Here is a 17,384-nt window from a genome sequence, read left to right as displayed (position 1 = left end):
AAGGCAGCACAATCCTTTTCCACGCAAGACTCATTGCTATGAATGAAAGCTTTACTGCGTAGCACCCATTAGTGGATATAGGATTTTTATAGGAGAACCTCTGAAGTCCCACAGCTACCGTACTAATGGGTGCTACGCAGTAAAGCTCCCACTCATAGCAATGAGTCTTGCATGGAAAAGCTTGTCTTGGCTCAGCCCTGACACTCTTTGTCTCCTGGAAAATGCTTACAGATCCCTTTTTGCACCTAGTAGCAAGGCCAGCCCCACTATTATAACACAAGACAAATTAACACAATTTGGAAATACTAGGGCCCTGGGCCAGGAGCTTTTGCCAGTGCTGCAAACAAATCAAATTTCCACAGGGAATAAATGTAAAGAGGAAACCTTGGAAGGGCAAGATTAAGGGAATTCATTTGAGAAGTCCTAAATACCTAATAGACCAGGTCCCCAAACTTACCTACATACCTAACAGACCAGGGGTCCCAAAACCTTTTGAGCATGCGGGCACATTTGGAATTCTGACACAGCATGGTGGGCGCAGCAACAAAACGGCTGCTAGAGGGCGGAGCCAGCCACAAAATCATTGCCACAGCTTAACTTCAGTAACACAGTGCAGATCCTTGTGTTGTGGTGGCAGCTGCTGCCAAAGCAACGTTAAAAAAAAATCTGAACAGCCTATCCACTCTCCAGTAGTCAATCAGAATCCTTGCTAGGCAAAAGCCCTACCTGTCCCCACCGACTTCCAAAAAACACTTGGAAGGCACCAGAAAAGGTGTCAGCGGGTGCTATGGAACCCCCAGGCACCATATTGGGGACCCCTGTAATAACTTACTTGGGACTTTCAAAATTAAAAAGTACTCAGAATACACAGATTTCACTTAGCTTACTTACTGAACTCATATTTAGAAAGTTGTGGATTTTTTTGCTCCTACATTTAACACAAAACTAAAAAATTATAGTCTTCCCACACACAGACCCCAAAAGACAGATACACCAAAGAACAAAAACATGAAAACACATGTTTTGCAAGCAGGATTTTACAAAGTTAACAGTGAATTTATTCACAGTAAATAAGAGGAACACTTCTACTGTGCATAAACAATGTAGTAAGGAACAATTTAAAGGCAAATCACAGTTTCTAAAAATGCTGTCACTGAGCCCATATACTTAACACTTATTTAAATAGCTAAAGAATCTGAAAAGGTGTTGCAGTAGAATACAAACAGAGCTACCTACACGCCGTACAATCTGATGCAAGACCCTTGGGCACAGAAGAAAGGAAAAATAAACAACTAATTTTAGAACTGGAGCACTCCGTTAGCTGTTGCATCATGTTCTAATTGGTGAGAATAGCTATCAACAGGCATGTTCAGGTTATACTTTAAAAAAAGGTATTTATGGAATATTTAAGACTTGTATCTCTTTACCACAGGATTTTCTTCTTAATCATTAGCACGATATTCTACAGCTGTTCAAACATGGACTTTGCACCATGAAAAAATAAAAAACCCAGCACTCTACCAAAGGAATTAATGCATCATGGTAGAGTCCAGGCTACAGATCCTGGTGCTTCGTACTTTTGAGGGAAGCTCAAAGGCATGGTTCATAGGTTACTGCATAAGAACATAAGAAAAGCCATGCTGGATCAGACCAAGGCCCATCAAGTCCAGCAGTCTGTTCACATAGTGGCCAACCAGGTGCCTCTAGGAAGCCCACAAACAAGACAGCTGCAGCAGCACCATCCTGCCTGTGTTTCACAGCACCTAATATAATAGGCATGCTCCTCTGATACTGGGGTTGAAACCTCTTCCCAGATGCTTCTTCCTACACCACCATGGTGACATTCTGAAGCCCAAGAGGCACATACAGTAATCAGGAGTATAGAGAAAGTAAAAAAGATGTGTGTAAGATTACACTTAGCAAAAAAGAAAAAAGATATGTCCATATCCAACAAAGCACATTGAACTAAAAAAGGCCCCCTGAACCAGTCTCTGCAACTTTAATCCCATCTCTTGCTCAAGCGGAAGCACTTGTGTGTCTGGGGATGGGGAACTGCCCTCCTTACCAACTGCAAGCCCCCATCGCACCCCATTTCAATGGGTCTACTGATGCTTTGGAGCAGCTTTATGGGGTACATGACAGGCTGCAGTTTGGGAGGGTAAATCAGCAGATTTCTCCCCCGAACACAAGCGAAATGCTTCCACTTATTCAAGCACTATGGAACCTTGTCAGTGTGTTTTACCTGAATCTTTCCAGGCCATATATATCCCCGTATGGCCCTCAAAAAAGGGGGAGGGAAATTATCTCCAGATAAAAATAAGTCACCCTACAGCCAGATTAAGATCCCCCCTCAGCAGATAATCCAACAGTTAACAAAATGTTATTGTGTCTGGCCACCGTGTAATCTCCTATTTCAATAAGAGGCAAGAGGAATTGTACCAGCATCTCTTCCTTTCCAATAAAAAGTGAAGGAAAGGATTTATATAAATGTCCATTCTGCTCTTAGGAGAAGACAAGATAGCTTTAAACTTAGTTGCCAGAATCAACGGACTTGTCAGGAGGAGGGCTTTTCAAGCATTCTGTGAAGAAGACAGGCATGCTCTGTATGAGGAAGGGGGATGCGTGGAGGAAACAAAGAGGCACCGACAGCTGCCACATGACTAAATAATATCTAGCATTTTGCTTCTTAAATACCAGCAAATCTCATCTTGGCTCAAGGTCTCCTTCATCACGGATCTGCGAGCATAGAAAAGGATTTTCTCAAAGAAGCTTTGCCAGACTAAATATGAAAGCCTCAGAACACCATAGAATTCCTTTGCACGGGCTTCCACGCTATGAATGAAAAGCCCTTTAAAGTGGCCATTGGCAGAGAGCGTACAAATACAAACACTGCTCCCTCTCTCCAGCACCGACTGCCGCATGTATGCAAGAAAGAACTGCCGCGCCAGCCCACGATTGAGATGTCAGGGTTGCATGGCAGGTGCATGTTGCGGCCAACTTCCTAATACTATGAAATGGTCCATCATCCCAATTATTTGATGATTACAAACTCAGATACTCCAGTTATTAAGCATGTTGAGTAACATTTTCAATTGCAGCATGTTATGTGCAAAATATTACACAATATCCATATCTGGCCTCAAGACTTCTATGTGGAGCCCAGCTTATTCAAATGGCTTCATTAAGCACTGGATAATTCTATTTATCTCTAAGCAACCAGAAGTGCTAACCTACTACCAGATTCTCTTTTCCCATTTCTTCTTATGCCTTCCCCCGCCCACTCATAAAGCAAATTACACTCTGTAGTCCAACATACAAAGCCCACAAGAGCTGAGACGGTCCCCAATCTTCCAGGTTTATACAGAAGACAGCTTGCTGATGGAGGCTGCTTTCAGATTTTGGGAGGCCCTGGGCAGCAAGTTCCCACCCACCCATCCATATAGAATCATAGAAAGCCAATGTGGTGTAGTGGTTAAGAGAAGTGGTTTGGGGTGGTGGATTCTGTTATGGAGAACCAGGTTTGATTCCCCACTCCTCCACCTGAAGCCAGCTGGGTGACCTTGGGCTAGTCACACTATCTCAGACCACCAACCCCACTTTGTTGTGGGGAGGGGAAGGGAAGGTAATTGTAAGCCGGTTTGATTCTTCCTTAAGTGGTAGAGAAAGTCGGCAAATAAAAACCAACTCTTCTAGAGTTGGAAGGTATCACTAAGGTCATCTAGTCCAACCCTCTGCACAATGTAGGAAATTCACAACTGCCCCCCACACTCCCAGTGACCCCTACTCCATGCCCTGAAGATGGCAACAAAATCCTCCAGGATCTCTGGCAATGTGGTCTGGAGGAAAATTGCTTCCTGAACCCAAAGTGGTGATCGGCATTACCCTGGGAATGTAAGAGAGGGCCACGAGAGCCAAATACTGATGCAACCCTTCCTACCCTCCCTCTCATGATCTGCCTAAGTTCACAGAATCAGCATTGCTGACAGATGGCCAACTAGCCCAGGTGTGTCGAACTCAATTGTTACGAGGGCCGGATATGACATAAATGTCACTTGTTCAGGCCGGACATGCCTCGCCAGCCCAGATTGAGAGGGGGGAGTGGCAGCCTCGGTTGGCTCGTGGGCCGGATAAGAGCTCTCAAGGGGCCAGATCCGTGACACCCCTGATCTAGCCTCTGCTTAAAAACCTCCAAAGGAGAGCCCACCACCTCACTGCCTGCCTATGCATCCTTTCCTGCCCTGCTCATAGCTATTTCCCTGATGACACTAGGCAGTGTGTGCAGCTGGATGAATGGGTGGCGGAGCACTCACAAGTGAGTTGGGAGGGAAATGGGATGTTGGGGGGTCAGCAGCAGTGGTCCCCACCAGAAGCCCCGGGCCCTGGCAGCTGCCCCACCTGACAGTATGGTGACCCTGATGCTGGCCCCCTCTCCCCCCCCACATCCAGAAGCAGATACCGTGATGAGGATTATTTGTATGCACTTTGCTTTTCCCCACATAGCCACATTGATTTTAAATAGAGCTACCACACCCTTGAGTACCCAGCTTCCTGGGGGTAAAGGGAAGATGACTGGGGAAGGCACTGGCAAACCACCCCGTAAACAAAGTCTGACTAGTAAACGTCAGGATGTGACGTCACCCGATGGGACAGGAATGACCTGGTGCTTGCACAGGGGACCTTTACCTTTATCTACCACACCCTCAGAAAATTTTTGGCCTCTTAGTATGAACTTCAATTCAATGTGCATACTTGCCTTAAAAATAAAGTATATAGAAGCTAGGGACTGTGCAGACTTCCCTTTCTCCCCACCCCCCCACCCACCGCCTTTGCAGGAACTGTTTGAACATACATGAACACACACATGAAAGCTGCCTTATACTGAATCAGACCCTTGATCCATCAAAGTCAGTATTGTCTACTCAGACCGGCAGCGGCTCTCCAGGGTCTCAGGTAGGGGTCTTTCACACCACCTACTTGCCTAGTCCCTTTAACTGGAGATGCCGGAGATTGAACCTGGGACCTTCTGCATGCCAAGCAGAGGCTCCCCCAGAGTGTCTGTTGTAACACTCAATCCCTTCTGGAGCATATTCTATTCTTCAGGACATTTTTTTAAAAAAAAATTATTTTGATTAATTTACAAAATCATACTTTCTCTGCCTACCAGGGAATCTCCCAAGCACATTTAACCCATTTCCACTTCTACAGTTGTCCTGGCTTTGCCGCTTTTGTGATTAACACAAGTCATTGACTGGATTATAACATAATACATCTATTTAATCTTAGAAATAATATCCCTGTTGTTAACAGGTGGAGGGACAATGCTTCTTAAGATGGTGCTTATATCCGCACAGGACCTCTAATCATTTGTCCTAAAAATACTTTTTAAAAACATCCCTGCCCAATTAATCAGGAGCAGTTTAGAGTCAAGCGCTCTTTAAATCGATGAACCTATCCAATAAATAGACTAAAATTCGCAGCCCTAATTTTAAGCACAACTAGCTAATTAAGCTCCATTAAGGAGACTTCAGAGAGGGCAACGTGAAAATCCTCTTGGATTAATCCCAGCTCTTGACTAGACAATTCAGTTGCACAACTACACCTCTAGACATGAATATACAAACACTTCCTCATTTGTGAGGCATACCACTATTTCAACTACTCCTTTTTTGTCATCAAGTAACAGCTGACTTATGGCAACCCCATGAGGTTTTAAAGGCAAGAGACATTCAGGGGTGGTTTGCCATTGCCTGCCTCCACGTAGCAACCCTGTAACGCATGAACACATGAAGCTGCCTTATACTGAATCAGACCCTCAGTCCATCAAAGTCAGTATTGTCTACTCAGACCGGCAGCGGCTTTCCAGGGTCTCAGGCAGGGCTCTTTCACATCACTTGCTTGCCTAGTCCCTTTAACAGGAGATGCCGGCGATTGAACCTGGGACCTTCTGCATGCCAAGCAGATGCAGATAAAAGGAAGTATTTTTTCACACAACGCATAGTTAAACTGTGGAACTCCCTGCCCCAAAATGTGGTGATGGCTGTCAACTTGGAAGGCTTTAAGAGGGGAGTGGACATGTTAATGGAGGAAAGGGAAATGGATACTAGTCATGATGCATACCTATTTTCTCCAGGATCAGAGGAGCATGCCTATTATCTTAGGTGCTGTGGAACACAGGCAGGATGGTGCTGCTGCACTCGTCTTGTTTGGGGGTTTCCTAGAGGCACCAGGTTGGCCACTTTGTGAACAGACTGCCGGACTTGATGGGCCTTGGTCTGATCCAGCAGAGCTTTTCTTATGTTCTCTACCACTGAGCCACAGCCCCTCCTTGCTGGTCTTCCATCCAAATACTAACCAGGGCCTATTACTACTACTACCATTACTCCTATACCTAAAAATAAAGGACAACTTACATACTGATCCTAAATATATCACTCAAATTAAGTCAGTCAAAATAAACAGGCCTTATTTTCATTTATTTAGGATTAGAACACATGCATTCTAATCCAAATCAGGTATGTCTAGTTAAGGCTTTTATATATAGTGCTATGAGTTTTTTCCACTGTGACATCTCTTGCACTCTTAGGTGAGGAGTTTTGAAATGAGAAAAAAAAAGACACTAAGCTTGCACAGAGAAAGACCTTAAAGAGAAATACCTCTATCTGAAAGAGAAATACTCATTACTAAACTAAGCACTGAATGGGAAAGACAGCTATTAGTGAACATTCATACTTCAAGAACATTCATACTTCAAGATCTGCTGCTCTACCAGCAAGTAAAAAAGTTAAAGCTAGCCATTAAAAAATGCCGAATAATTAAACCCTGCCAAAAAAAAAAAAAAAAGGTTGCAAGCAAGAATACATAACCATAAAAAAATCACAGCTGAATCACAGCTTGGTGCGAACATAGCAGCAATTAATAATATATTTCTCCATAATAAACTGAAAAGGGTAGTAATTTAAAAGCAAGCAAAAATTAAAGTGACCCATAATTCCTCCCATTATGGGCTTCAGCATATTAAAGGCCAATTGTATTACTACACCCTTCAGTTTAGGAAGTCTAAACAGCCAAAACAAAAACAGCTACTGTATACCTGACTGATCACACCACATGATAGCCAATATGGAATCTAATAGCTTGAGCACAATCTTGACCATTTCAATCTGGTTTTTTAATGAAGGCATTAAAACTGCCATATAATTTTTCTTTTAAAAAACCCCCACCATATATAAGATCCAAGCGGAACTGCCAGAGATGGATGGTGGAAGAATGCCTATATTTCAGGTCAGACCCTGTGGCTGACATTGTAGCAAAGGGCCATTTAAACTCTTTGCACAAGCGAATGCATACTCTGCAGCAGTGGTATCATGGATCAGGATGTAGGTGGGTAACAAAGAGCCCTCATTCTTTGTAGATTTTTAAGAGGATCTACTGCTAGTGGGACTGTGGAGAGAACCACCAGATTAGAGCCCGCCGCTCATTTAGAGGTGTGGGGAATCAATCCAGTTCTCCAGATTAGAGTCCACCACTCTTAACCACTATGCCAAGCTGGCTCTCTAGAAGAATCGTTTGCCACATTTGTTCCACTTGCATTTAAAAGTTAAAAGCACACTGAAACAAGGAAATGAATAAGGTCTACTTTCCAGGTGACGTTTTAAACTCTTTATGCAACTTTTAATGCATTCCAGAAGGGGAAAATTGCGTTTTCAGACTTATTTGTCAAATTCACATTTGACATTTTTATATGCCTCACCCAAACGTATAAAGCTTTTTCCTCTGTCTCTGCCACTAATTGGAACACACAAGTCCTTCGCAAGGCAGAGAGCACAGTGAAGAACAGCAGCCCGCAGAGTAGCAACGCTGGAGATTAACTTCAGGTGCTACCCTAGGGAAAGGCTGCATTCAGACTTTATGGCAAGCCTCTATTAGCTGCTATGCTCCTACAGTCTCTTCATAAAATGTGCTCAGAATCTCTGTCTGGGGGTGGAAGCAAACTCCGCAGTGACTGGGCTCATGCATTCAGACATCATGGCAAATCGACATTGAAATTCAAGGTTTCCAAAACCAGGAAGCTTTCAGTTGCACTTCAGCAGAGGAGGAGAGAGATCTTGTGAGCACAGTACATTTGTGCCCAGTGTGGACAGAGAGGTTTGTTGTGATGTCTCAATGTAGCCAAAGAATAAAAGCCAAACTAGGTATTGTTAACTAGTGGTTGAAGGGCACATGCCCACCCCACCCTCAATAGGCAAAGCTCACCTTCCTCCATTTCTATGTTTTTTCTCCTGGACAGCTATACTTGGTATTTCTCAGCTTTGCAAACATGAAGATCACCATGTTTATTTTTGTCTGCTTTACAAAAGGTGATTGTATTTCGATTACAGCTGGGGTCAGATCTAAGTAACTACTAAAGTCAGTATTTTCAGAGGAAGATCTTTTTTATACCAGTAGCACTTGATTGGCACCATTAGAAATATCTGTTTTTGGCACCTAGCATATTTCAACCTAATTAAGTCTGCATAACACGACCTCACTAAACACAACTGGGACTTCCTCCCCATCATGCGCTGCAACATTTCTCCCCGCCCTCATGCATGAATGGACGCATACAACACGCACACACTCTTTAACACCCAGTCTGAAGAAGAGTCCAATTAACTCGAAGATTTGCTCACCTTACTGTGATATTTTAGTTAGTCCTCAAAGGAGATTGCTGTTACTTCTGAACGTTTTTATGCAGTTGACCAATAGGACCACCTGAAATTTTTATCCAGATTGTTTGTACCAGGGCTAGAATGCTATATTAAGCTCCTAGTGGCCACCTGATATCTAGTTTGGTGGTAGAAAGCACAGTCAAGTCACAGCCAACTTATGGTGCCTGTAAAGTTTTAAAGGCTAGAGACATTCAGAGGTGGTTTGCCACTGCTTGCCTCTGCATAGTGACCCTAGATTTCCTCGGTGGTCTCACACTGAAATACCAACCAGGGCCAACCCTGCTTAGCTTCCAAGATCTGACAATATCAGCCTAGCTTGGCCACCCAGGTCAGGGAATTCCTAGTTTAGCTGCCTATAACTCTCTAACCATAAAAAAACCCAAAATATTCAGCTCTTTGAAGAAACATATTACACATACACAAGTTTTCTGTAGTTACAAGATATAGGACAATCAATTTTCAACAGCTAAAATAAAAGTTAACTCTCTTGAGAGCAATACCACATTGTTTTAAATTTAACACACAAATTCACTCAGAAGGCTTCGTATCAAAGAAAGTCTTCCGAAGGGAAATCTTATGCATTCTTACTGGGAGGTAAGTCTCACTGAACTCAGCAAGACATCAGTGAAAAAACACAGACAGGATAACACTGCACAAGACTTAAGAATACAGATTCCTTTGGTAAGGAAGTTTCAGTAGTGCCGGCACCCCAATGGAGAAAGCCTCCCCCACCCCATTAACCTCTTGCAGGGAAGATGCTTTAACCAAGCCCTTACCATGTGCCTAGCCACATAAATCCTACCAACTGCTGAAGTCAATGGCCTTAAAAAGTCAGCAGGATACTTACAGCATTACTAGACACATGAAGTGATCAAATGCCTGGAATGTTTTTATCTGTATATGTGTGTATTTTACTGAGATATAGTTCAGACAAGTACTTTGCAGCCCTTTCAACATAGCCATGCCACACTTAAATCAGAAACTAATATGATTTCCAAAAGCCATCTGCAAGCTAAGTGGGACTTTGATCATAACATGAGGCGTCTTAAAACTGATTTTTCTTCCCCTTACAACTGAACACAGAATGAAACTATAAAACGTGGAATTTTTGTACAAAATGAGGGAGTTCAGATTAAAAATGTGTATGGAAATCTAAAAAATCCAGAGTCCTACTGATGGGACCAAACATCTGACCGTTTGTTAAGCATTTCTGATTTTTAGCAGGCAATGGAAAAGAAACTCATTGGTGCTAATTTCTTTCTTCCCAGGGGACTTCACAACTTGCTCAGCATTTTATTTGTTCCAGACAAATATTACATCCGGAACATCAAAAGCCCAAGAAAAGGATAACAGCCATTCAACACAAAGACCATGCTAGATTACTTATGCAAATTCTTCAGTTGAAGACTTTCATTTCCCCAAGCTGTAGTAGAAAGCTATTTGCCCCAAGCTTACTGTAATTAAAAAAGTCTACCAAAAAAAGGTGGGGAAGTACAAAGCTTCCCCCAAAAATATCAATGCTAAAAAACCCATTAAATAAGCACAATATATTTAAAGGTAATTTAATTCCACATGAATAACTCTCTATAATAGTAAGGGTGCACTCAGACAATGCAATAGATGCTGGTTTGATCAATCTCCAGATATCAAGTAGGGTTTGCTGGTTGGCAACAAACTGGGTTTTCAAACTAGGGTTTGTTAGTCAGAGTTTGTATTTGTTGTGGTTTGTTGAGATTTCTGAATTCACAATCCAGTTGCAGTAGCCTCATGGCCACCTGGCTACAAGGACATCCCCTACTGGGGTAGTGGTTGGGAGAGAAACAAGAAACCGACTAACCAGGGTTTATGTGGACCATGTAAAGTTTGTTGCACAATCACCACCACCCCGGCAATTTCTGAACGCAGCCCAGAACGCTGCCACCAGTTCTGCATTCTGTCCTCCATTTAGTCTATAAACCTCAAGTATTCTCATTCCGCTTTCAATATGCTGGAAACCCTAACCGCCACGTTCTCCTCCTCAAATATACTTGCTTCATTTGCCAAGATATATAGCTCCCAAAACTGCTTGAAGGTTTCAGAAGTACATCCTGGAATCATTAAATGTAAAACCAGCTTCTATAAACCTGCTAGCAGATATCGAGAAATTCTCCCCTCAGTTTTTTCTCTGAAGCCTGCCAGCCGGCTCATCTGCCACTGCCTGGGAAAGAGACGAGACATTTGACATTCTTAATCTGCAAGGACTTCATTAGACGCTTTTCGATGTATAAAGTATATGGGGTAGGAGGGAGCCATTCAGAAGTAAAGCCGCCATCAAAATGAGAGTAGCGTTATCTCCATAAAGCCATAGGACTAACTCAAGGCTTGGAGGGCCCTCTCCTGTACACTCCATATTTTCTGAAAGACAGTAAAAGCAACACAGGCATAGAGTAGAAAAAAGCCTAATTTACAAGCAAGTTTACAGATAGTCATCCATGAATACATAACAAGGAGTAAATAAATTAGGATATTTGCAAACTGAAGATTGTTTCTGAACAGAAACATGAAGATAAAAAAAATTAAGGCATACTTTTTGTATGTCACCTAATGAGAAATGTAGACTAATGAGAAATTTAAACCTTGGCCAGCCAGAACTTCCCTAATTAAAACACATCTGCCTCTGGAACGTATACTGTGTTCTAAAGCAATCCAATAGGAAACCCCAAGACAAAAGCTACCGTATGAAGTGGTTTACATATAGTACACAGTCCTATAAGCAGTATTTTAAACCCATAAATGTGAGCCTCAATCGAGAACAAAATTGAGTTCATACAAAACTCAAGAATTCATCTAGTTTGAGATGAAGATTATGGCCTTAGTCCCCCCCACACACACACACATACTGGAAATTAAAATCTTTTAATATTTTATTTTTATTATTTTGTAAGCCACCTCGGACAGATTCCTAGACAGGCGGCATTAACCATTTTGAAATATATAAATACATCTACCCAAACAAAAGAGACATACAATATGGGTATCATCCTGTTGACATGAAGGGAAGTGTTACATATCGAAACAAATAGGTTGCATAACATATGGTTTGTTGACTTACTAATCTTTTATTACAAGTCAAGGAAGAGCACCGCCAGCCAAGTTCAACATATATTGACAGCATTTGCCAAGTTGTCTGTGATTCTTAGAAAAAGAAGAATTCTCAGAGGACAAAGGTAACCACAGGTGAATAAATAAATTAATTTAATACAGTCCAAGATCTATAAAAATCAATATAATTCAAACTTCCAGTATACCAAATAACTTTTGAGAAAAGAAACACTTTAAAATAATAAATTCATAGAATTATACATTATCTTTATAAAAATTATAGCTAAAAAGCCTATCTATGGCTTACCCAAGTTTTCCTATAGGCTATCCATCCAAATTTGGCAACTTTGATCTCTTGATTCTTATCTGCTAGCATAACTGAGAGAAGAATCCTTCTATTTTTGCCAGGATGCCAAGAAAGTATGGGGGTAATCAGAGTTTCCCTAATATGACTATAGATCTTACAATAAAAAAGGTATACTCTTGGGTCTTGATATTCCCATCTCCACATAAGCATACACACCACAAGTATAAAAATGAAAATGCATTGTGATTATTCTGTCAGTGCAATACATCTAGGTATCCAAATGGTGGACATATATTTGGCATATTTCAGCCTTGAACATAGAACAGCCAACCTCCATTTTTTTTTCTGAGCTTGCAAGCCTTTGTTCTTTTAGGCTAAGGCTGGGGAGAAGAGCAAAGAGTGGCTGTGGCGCAGAGGTAGAGCATCTGCTTGGCATGCAGAAGGTCCCATGTTCAATCACCAGCATCTACAGTTAAAAAGGACCAAGGAGTAGGTAATGTGTAAGAACTCTGCCTAAGAACCTGGAGAGCTGCTGCCAGTCTGGGTAGACAATACTGACCTTGATGGACCAACGTTCTGATTCAGTATAAGGCAGCTTCATGTGCCCAACATGAGGAATGAAATTTTTGTAAACCTTTCCCCGTGTCGGTTGCCTGGTGCCAATGCTTATTCATCATAGGCAACTGATTATAAGTCTTAAGTCTTTTCCAATCACTCTGACTTATTCATTCTGTACTGTTGCCAATGGCTGCAACTCCTGAACATCTTGCCATGCACACTTAATGCCTATTTACTTAAATGGCATTTGGATATGTTTTGCTGAGCGAGTTTCGTGGCCCATGTGCAACTTTTTATTTGTTTAGTGAACTCACCATACACCTCACTTCCTCCCAAGGAGAAACGCTTTAAAAGCACCAAAGACTGACTTTCAGAGTGACCACTTCAGGATAGAGTATTGCCATGTATTCTGGCTTTCATACGTGCATGATAAAAAAAAATAGCTACATTTGCACTATAGTTATGACTGATCATTGTGTTTACACTGTGTTTAGCCTTTTCCATTGTGCAGCTGACCTCTGGTGTGTGAAAGATGCAAGAAGAGGAGCACATTAGGGACCATTTTATGTAAGATGTGAAGTAGGGCAAAGGATGGTGATAACGTCCAATGGCAAAGTCAGGGGTATGAGTGTTTTGAAAGCACATCCTAACTTCAGGGACAATCCTCTCACCTCTTCCCCAGTTTCAAGCTTGGGAGAAGGGCTGGGATCAGCTTTCTCATCAGATGAAGAAGGATCCACTTGCAGTGGAGAGCAAGTTTACAGACACACATACTCCACTAAGCAGGAAATCCCAACTTGTCTTAGTATTCTGGTTCATCTGTCCTAAAGTGTGTAAACCTTCATTTTTAAAAATAAAAGAGCAGAGCACCAAGTTATGATGCTACTTTCTAAAGCGTGGCACCACTGGACCAATTGGGCCACTGCTATCTGCCCTGACTGGTAGCAGCTTTCCAAGGTCTCAGACCCAGCCTACTAACAAGAGGTGTCATTTCTTAAACCTGGAGTCTTCTGGGCAGCATACAAAATTAAACATAAAACAAAACATTAGGAGTTATTAGTTTAATTTTAACTCAGTATTTTATGCTAGGGCTGGGCTTTTAATTCTGGGTATTAACAGTTTCCAGGCTAAAAGCATTATAAAAATAGTGGGTTTTTAAAAAAACTTAATTGAAAACCTGCTTAAACAGAAATGACTTGGCCTAATGCCTAAAAGACAGTATTTATTTATTATTTCCATTTGTCACCCCGCTCTTCCCAGCCAAAGCCAGGCTCCGAGCGGCTTACAGAATATAGATGGGGCAGGATGAGCCTCAATGGGAAGGGCATTCCATAAGCAAGGTGCCACTGCCGAAAAGGTCCTGTCTCTAGTTGCCACCCACGTCACCCCTGAGGGCATGGAGAACAGGGCTCGTGAGGTAGATCTTAACAGGCAGGTTGGACAATATAGAAGGTGGTCCTTCAAGTACCCTTGCCACAGCCCATTTGGGGCTTTGATGGTAAGAACCAGCGTTTTGGATTGTGCTTTGTGTGATTCATCAGCGTAAGGCGCTTCACCTAAAACAAATTTCCTTTTTTTTTTTCATGTTATTAGTTATCCATCTGACCATCCATCATCCGAGCCAGCCCTTGCACAAATGTGAGGAGAATAGAGACACCTAACGCCCAAGATTTAGCAAGCCTAAATTCCACCAAAAAATAAATCCTCATTTCTTACAATAGTGTCGTATTAAACTTACATCAGTGCTTGTTTGCTTGAAGGCCTCCCCACAGCCTGCCTTCAAGATGTAATTACTGTACAATATATATCAGAATCAGAAAGAAAGGCTTCACTTGGAGGGATGAAATGGAGAAGAAATCAATACAAAGAAGATAAATGTTTCTCCTCAAGAACTGCAGAATTTTAAACAGACAGTGGTTTTAACCCTCTCTCTTCTCCTGTTTTTTTATTTTATTTTATTGAAATAACTTTTTTTCCAGCAGATCCTTCAGATGTAGGAGACCAGTTCTGACAGAACTATTGGTGTGGATGTCTGGTTTGGATCTTTAAAGTTTTTAAAAATCGTTGCCCTCCCCCACCCTCAACTTTTTATTTCAACCCATAAAGCCATCTGGGATAAAAATGGCACCAAAAAAGGTCAATGTCACAAAACTTTCCACTTTTAATCATCGCCGTAAAGAGTGACTAATAAAAATTATTAAAAGCATAATAAAACAAACCACAGCAGGAAGAACAAGTTGCACATTAAGGAATCAGTAATGGAAGACACAGGGGTGGGGGACAAAAGAGCAGAAAATGAACCTAAGTACTCAGCTGAATTGGTACTTCAAAAAAAAACAACTAAGGCACAAAAGTCTCTACAGACTTACTAGGGAGCAAATCTCCTTACAATCATAGGGCTGTAATACACATCAGTTTCTCTGTCCTTGTATGAAGGTCCCTACTTGCCTGAAAAATACAAGCAAGATTTAAAACACACACACACAAACACACAATAATTAACGGTCACGTACTGTACAGACCAGACTGTATAGGTTTTCTTCAGGCAAATGTGTTCGCTATCCACCGCCCATCCAAAGAAGACAGAGGTTGGAAACAAAATATTTTCCACAGTATTCACATTCGTGGTGTTTTTATATATTTTGTTACAACAACATAGTTAAGTTTCTCAAACATTCATCTGTTACAGCTTCAGGGCTAATATTGTGCTGATTTTCTTTCCCTTTTTTTAGAGCAGATGATAATGTCACACCTTCTTCAATACAGGGGTGAGTTAATTGTAAGTACAGACCACATAAAGTCATCTTTGTGCATATGTTGGGGGACTTTTGGGACAAAAGGTAGAAAAGCCAGAAGCTCAGCAGTGCCTCTACTGGTCTAGATATGTTACTGAACTGGGGGGGGGGAAACACACACACACACACACACACACACACACACACACACACAGCTTTCCTCCAAGGTTCCCTGGCATTTTTAACTTTCCTCAGCTCCAGGCTCTGCCTATAAAGGTGGCAGTAGCTTGGAAGAGGGGGGAGCAAGTTTGCCATCTTCTGCAACTCCTAGCAAATCCTGCCTTTAATCAATGCTTCTCCTACTGAAGGAAAAGGGCAAGCACAGGTTTCCCTGACCCCCGCCATTAACACAGCATGCTGAGGAACAGAAGAATCCAGTAAAAGCCCAGCTGCATGAGAACATACCTTGGCTTTGCCTAGCTCTCCTGAACTGCAAAGGAATGGGGAGGCACGGATAAGCAGACTCCATAATTCCCACTGCTCCAACACTGGGCTGTTTCCAGAATCCCCATTCACTCTCCAAAACCTCTCTTCTCCCACCCCCATAACATGCTTGCCCATCAAGGTCAAGAACATGATGCTGCCCAAGCTCACGGTGGCAAAGGTGTGCAGACCTGCTGCAGGTGGAGAGAGGGAAAGGGTCAGAAAGGCAGGGATGTTAGTAACTGCCACGGATGGCAGGTTTTATTCCACAGCCAGGTGGCACGGACGGAGTGCCATGCGTTGTGCAAGAACAGCCTTTGGCACGGAGCAGGGAGGTGCTCGGCACCCTTCCCCACACACGCTCTGCTGGCATCCCTACCCTGCGATGCCCAGCCTCTGCCTAGGGAAGCACTGCGCCAAATCCACGATCTCTCTTGGCAGGGAGAGGGAAAGACTAGGAAACGGGAGGGGGGGTTCCTAGCCGCTTCCCCCCTCTCTTTTTGTTAAAGGATTGGGAAAGAAATGAAAACCAAGTATGGAAACCCAGCGGCTTCCCCGCCTGTCTCCACAATCCTGTTGTTGGCACCAACCAGGGGAGGTTCTTTTTTGGGGATGGGGGAAAAATGCATGTGGGCTGCCGAAACGGGCAAATCTGAGGTAAGGCAAGAGGAGTGGGTACCAGGTATTCCAATGGCAGTCCTATTAGTCTCTCACACACACAAACACTGAGGAAGGGAGAACCGGGGCTGGCCAGCACAATCACACTGGCTCACTCCAAGAGGGAAGGATGGAAGGGAAGCCAGCAGGGCACTGTTAGCACGGCGGGAGGGATGCTCGACTCCCTTCAATTGCCACAAAGGGGAGCGGGGATAAGGGGCTGGAGGGTGGGTAGGGGGGCAGAGAGGGTGTGTGGGGGATCAGCGAGAAGTTGCACAGAGCCCCAATGGGGTTTGGGAGGGGGGGCATCTCCCGGTTTCGACCCTCTCGCAAGCGACGCTTCCCAGTCCAAACTGGGCACCCTCTAGCCTTCCCCAGGAGCCAAAGCTTGGCCAAGTATGCATGAAGGGCTTGGCCTTGGATTTGCCCCTCTCTAGATTTCCCCCCATCCGAATTCTCACAACTCAACAATAAGCCCCCATGCAGAGTTGTGACAATTCAGATGGGGGGAAATGTGCATCCAGAGAGGGGCAAATCCAAGGCAGAGCCTCCCGTGCAGAAATGGCCAAAAACACCACCACCACCACCCTCGTGCAGAGTTTCGAGAATCCAGACGGGGGAAATGTGCATCTAGAAAGGGGCAAATCCAAGGCAAAACCTCCCGTGCAGAAATGGCCAAAAATACCCCCGTGCAGAGTTTCGAGAATCCAGATCGGAAAATGTGCATCTAGAAAGGGGCAAATCCAAGGCAGAGATGGCCAAAGATACCCCCCGTGCAGAGTTTTGAGAATCCAATGGCCTTTATGGCCAGGCAAAAAAAAAAAAAGAGGGCGATTTGTCAGAAGGCGGGAGGGC

General features: G+C 43.1%; 1 protein-coding gene across 4 annotated transcripts in view; it reads right to left on the bottom strand.

The window, feature by feature from the left end:
* PTPRG (protein tyrosine phosphatase receptor type G) overlaps positions 1–17,384 on the bottom strand; it is a 669,402-nt gene that overhangs the window by 651,674 nt on the left and 344 nt on the right. The gene's annotated exons all lie outside the window — the stretch shown is intronic.

This window comes from Euleptes europaea, chromosome 1, assembly GCF_029931775.1.
Source record: "Euleptes europaea isolate rEulEur1 chromosome 1, rEulEur1.hap1, whole genome shotgun sequence".
Taxonomy (NCBI): Eukaryota; Metazoa; Chordata; class Lepidosauria; order Squamata; family Sphaerodactylidae; genus Euleptes; species Euleptes europaea.
This window is presented reverse-complemented; position numbering and strand designations above follow the sequence as displayed.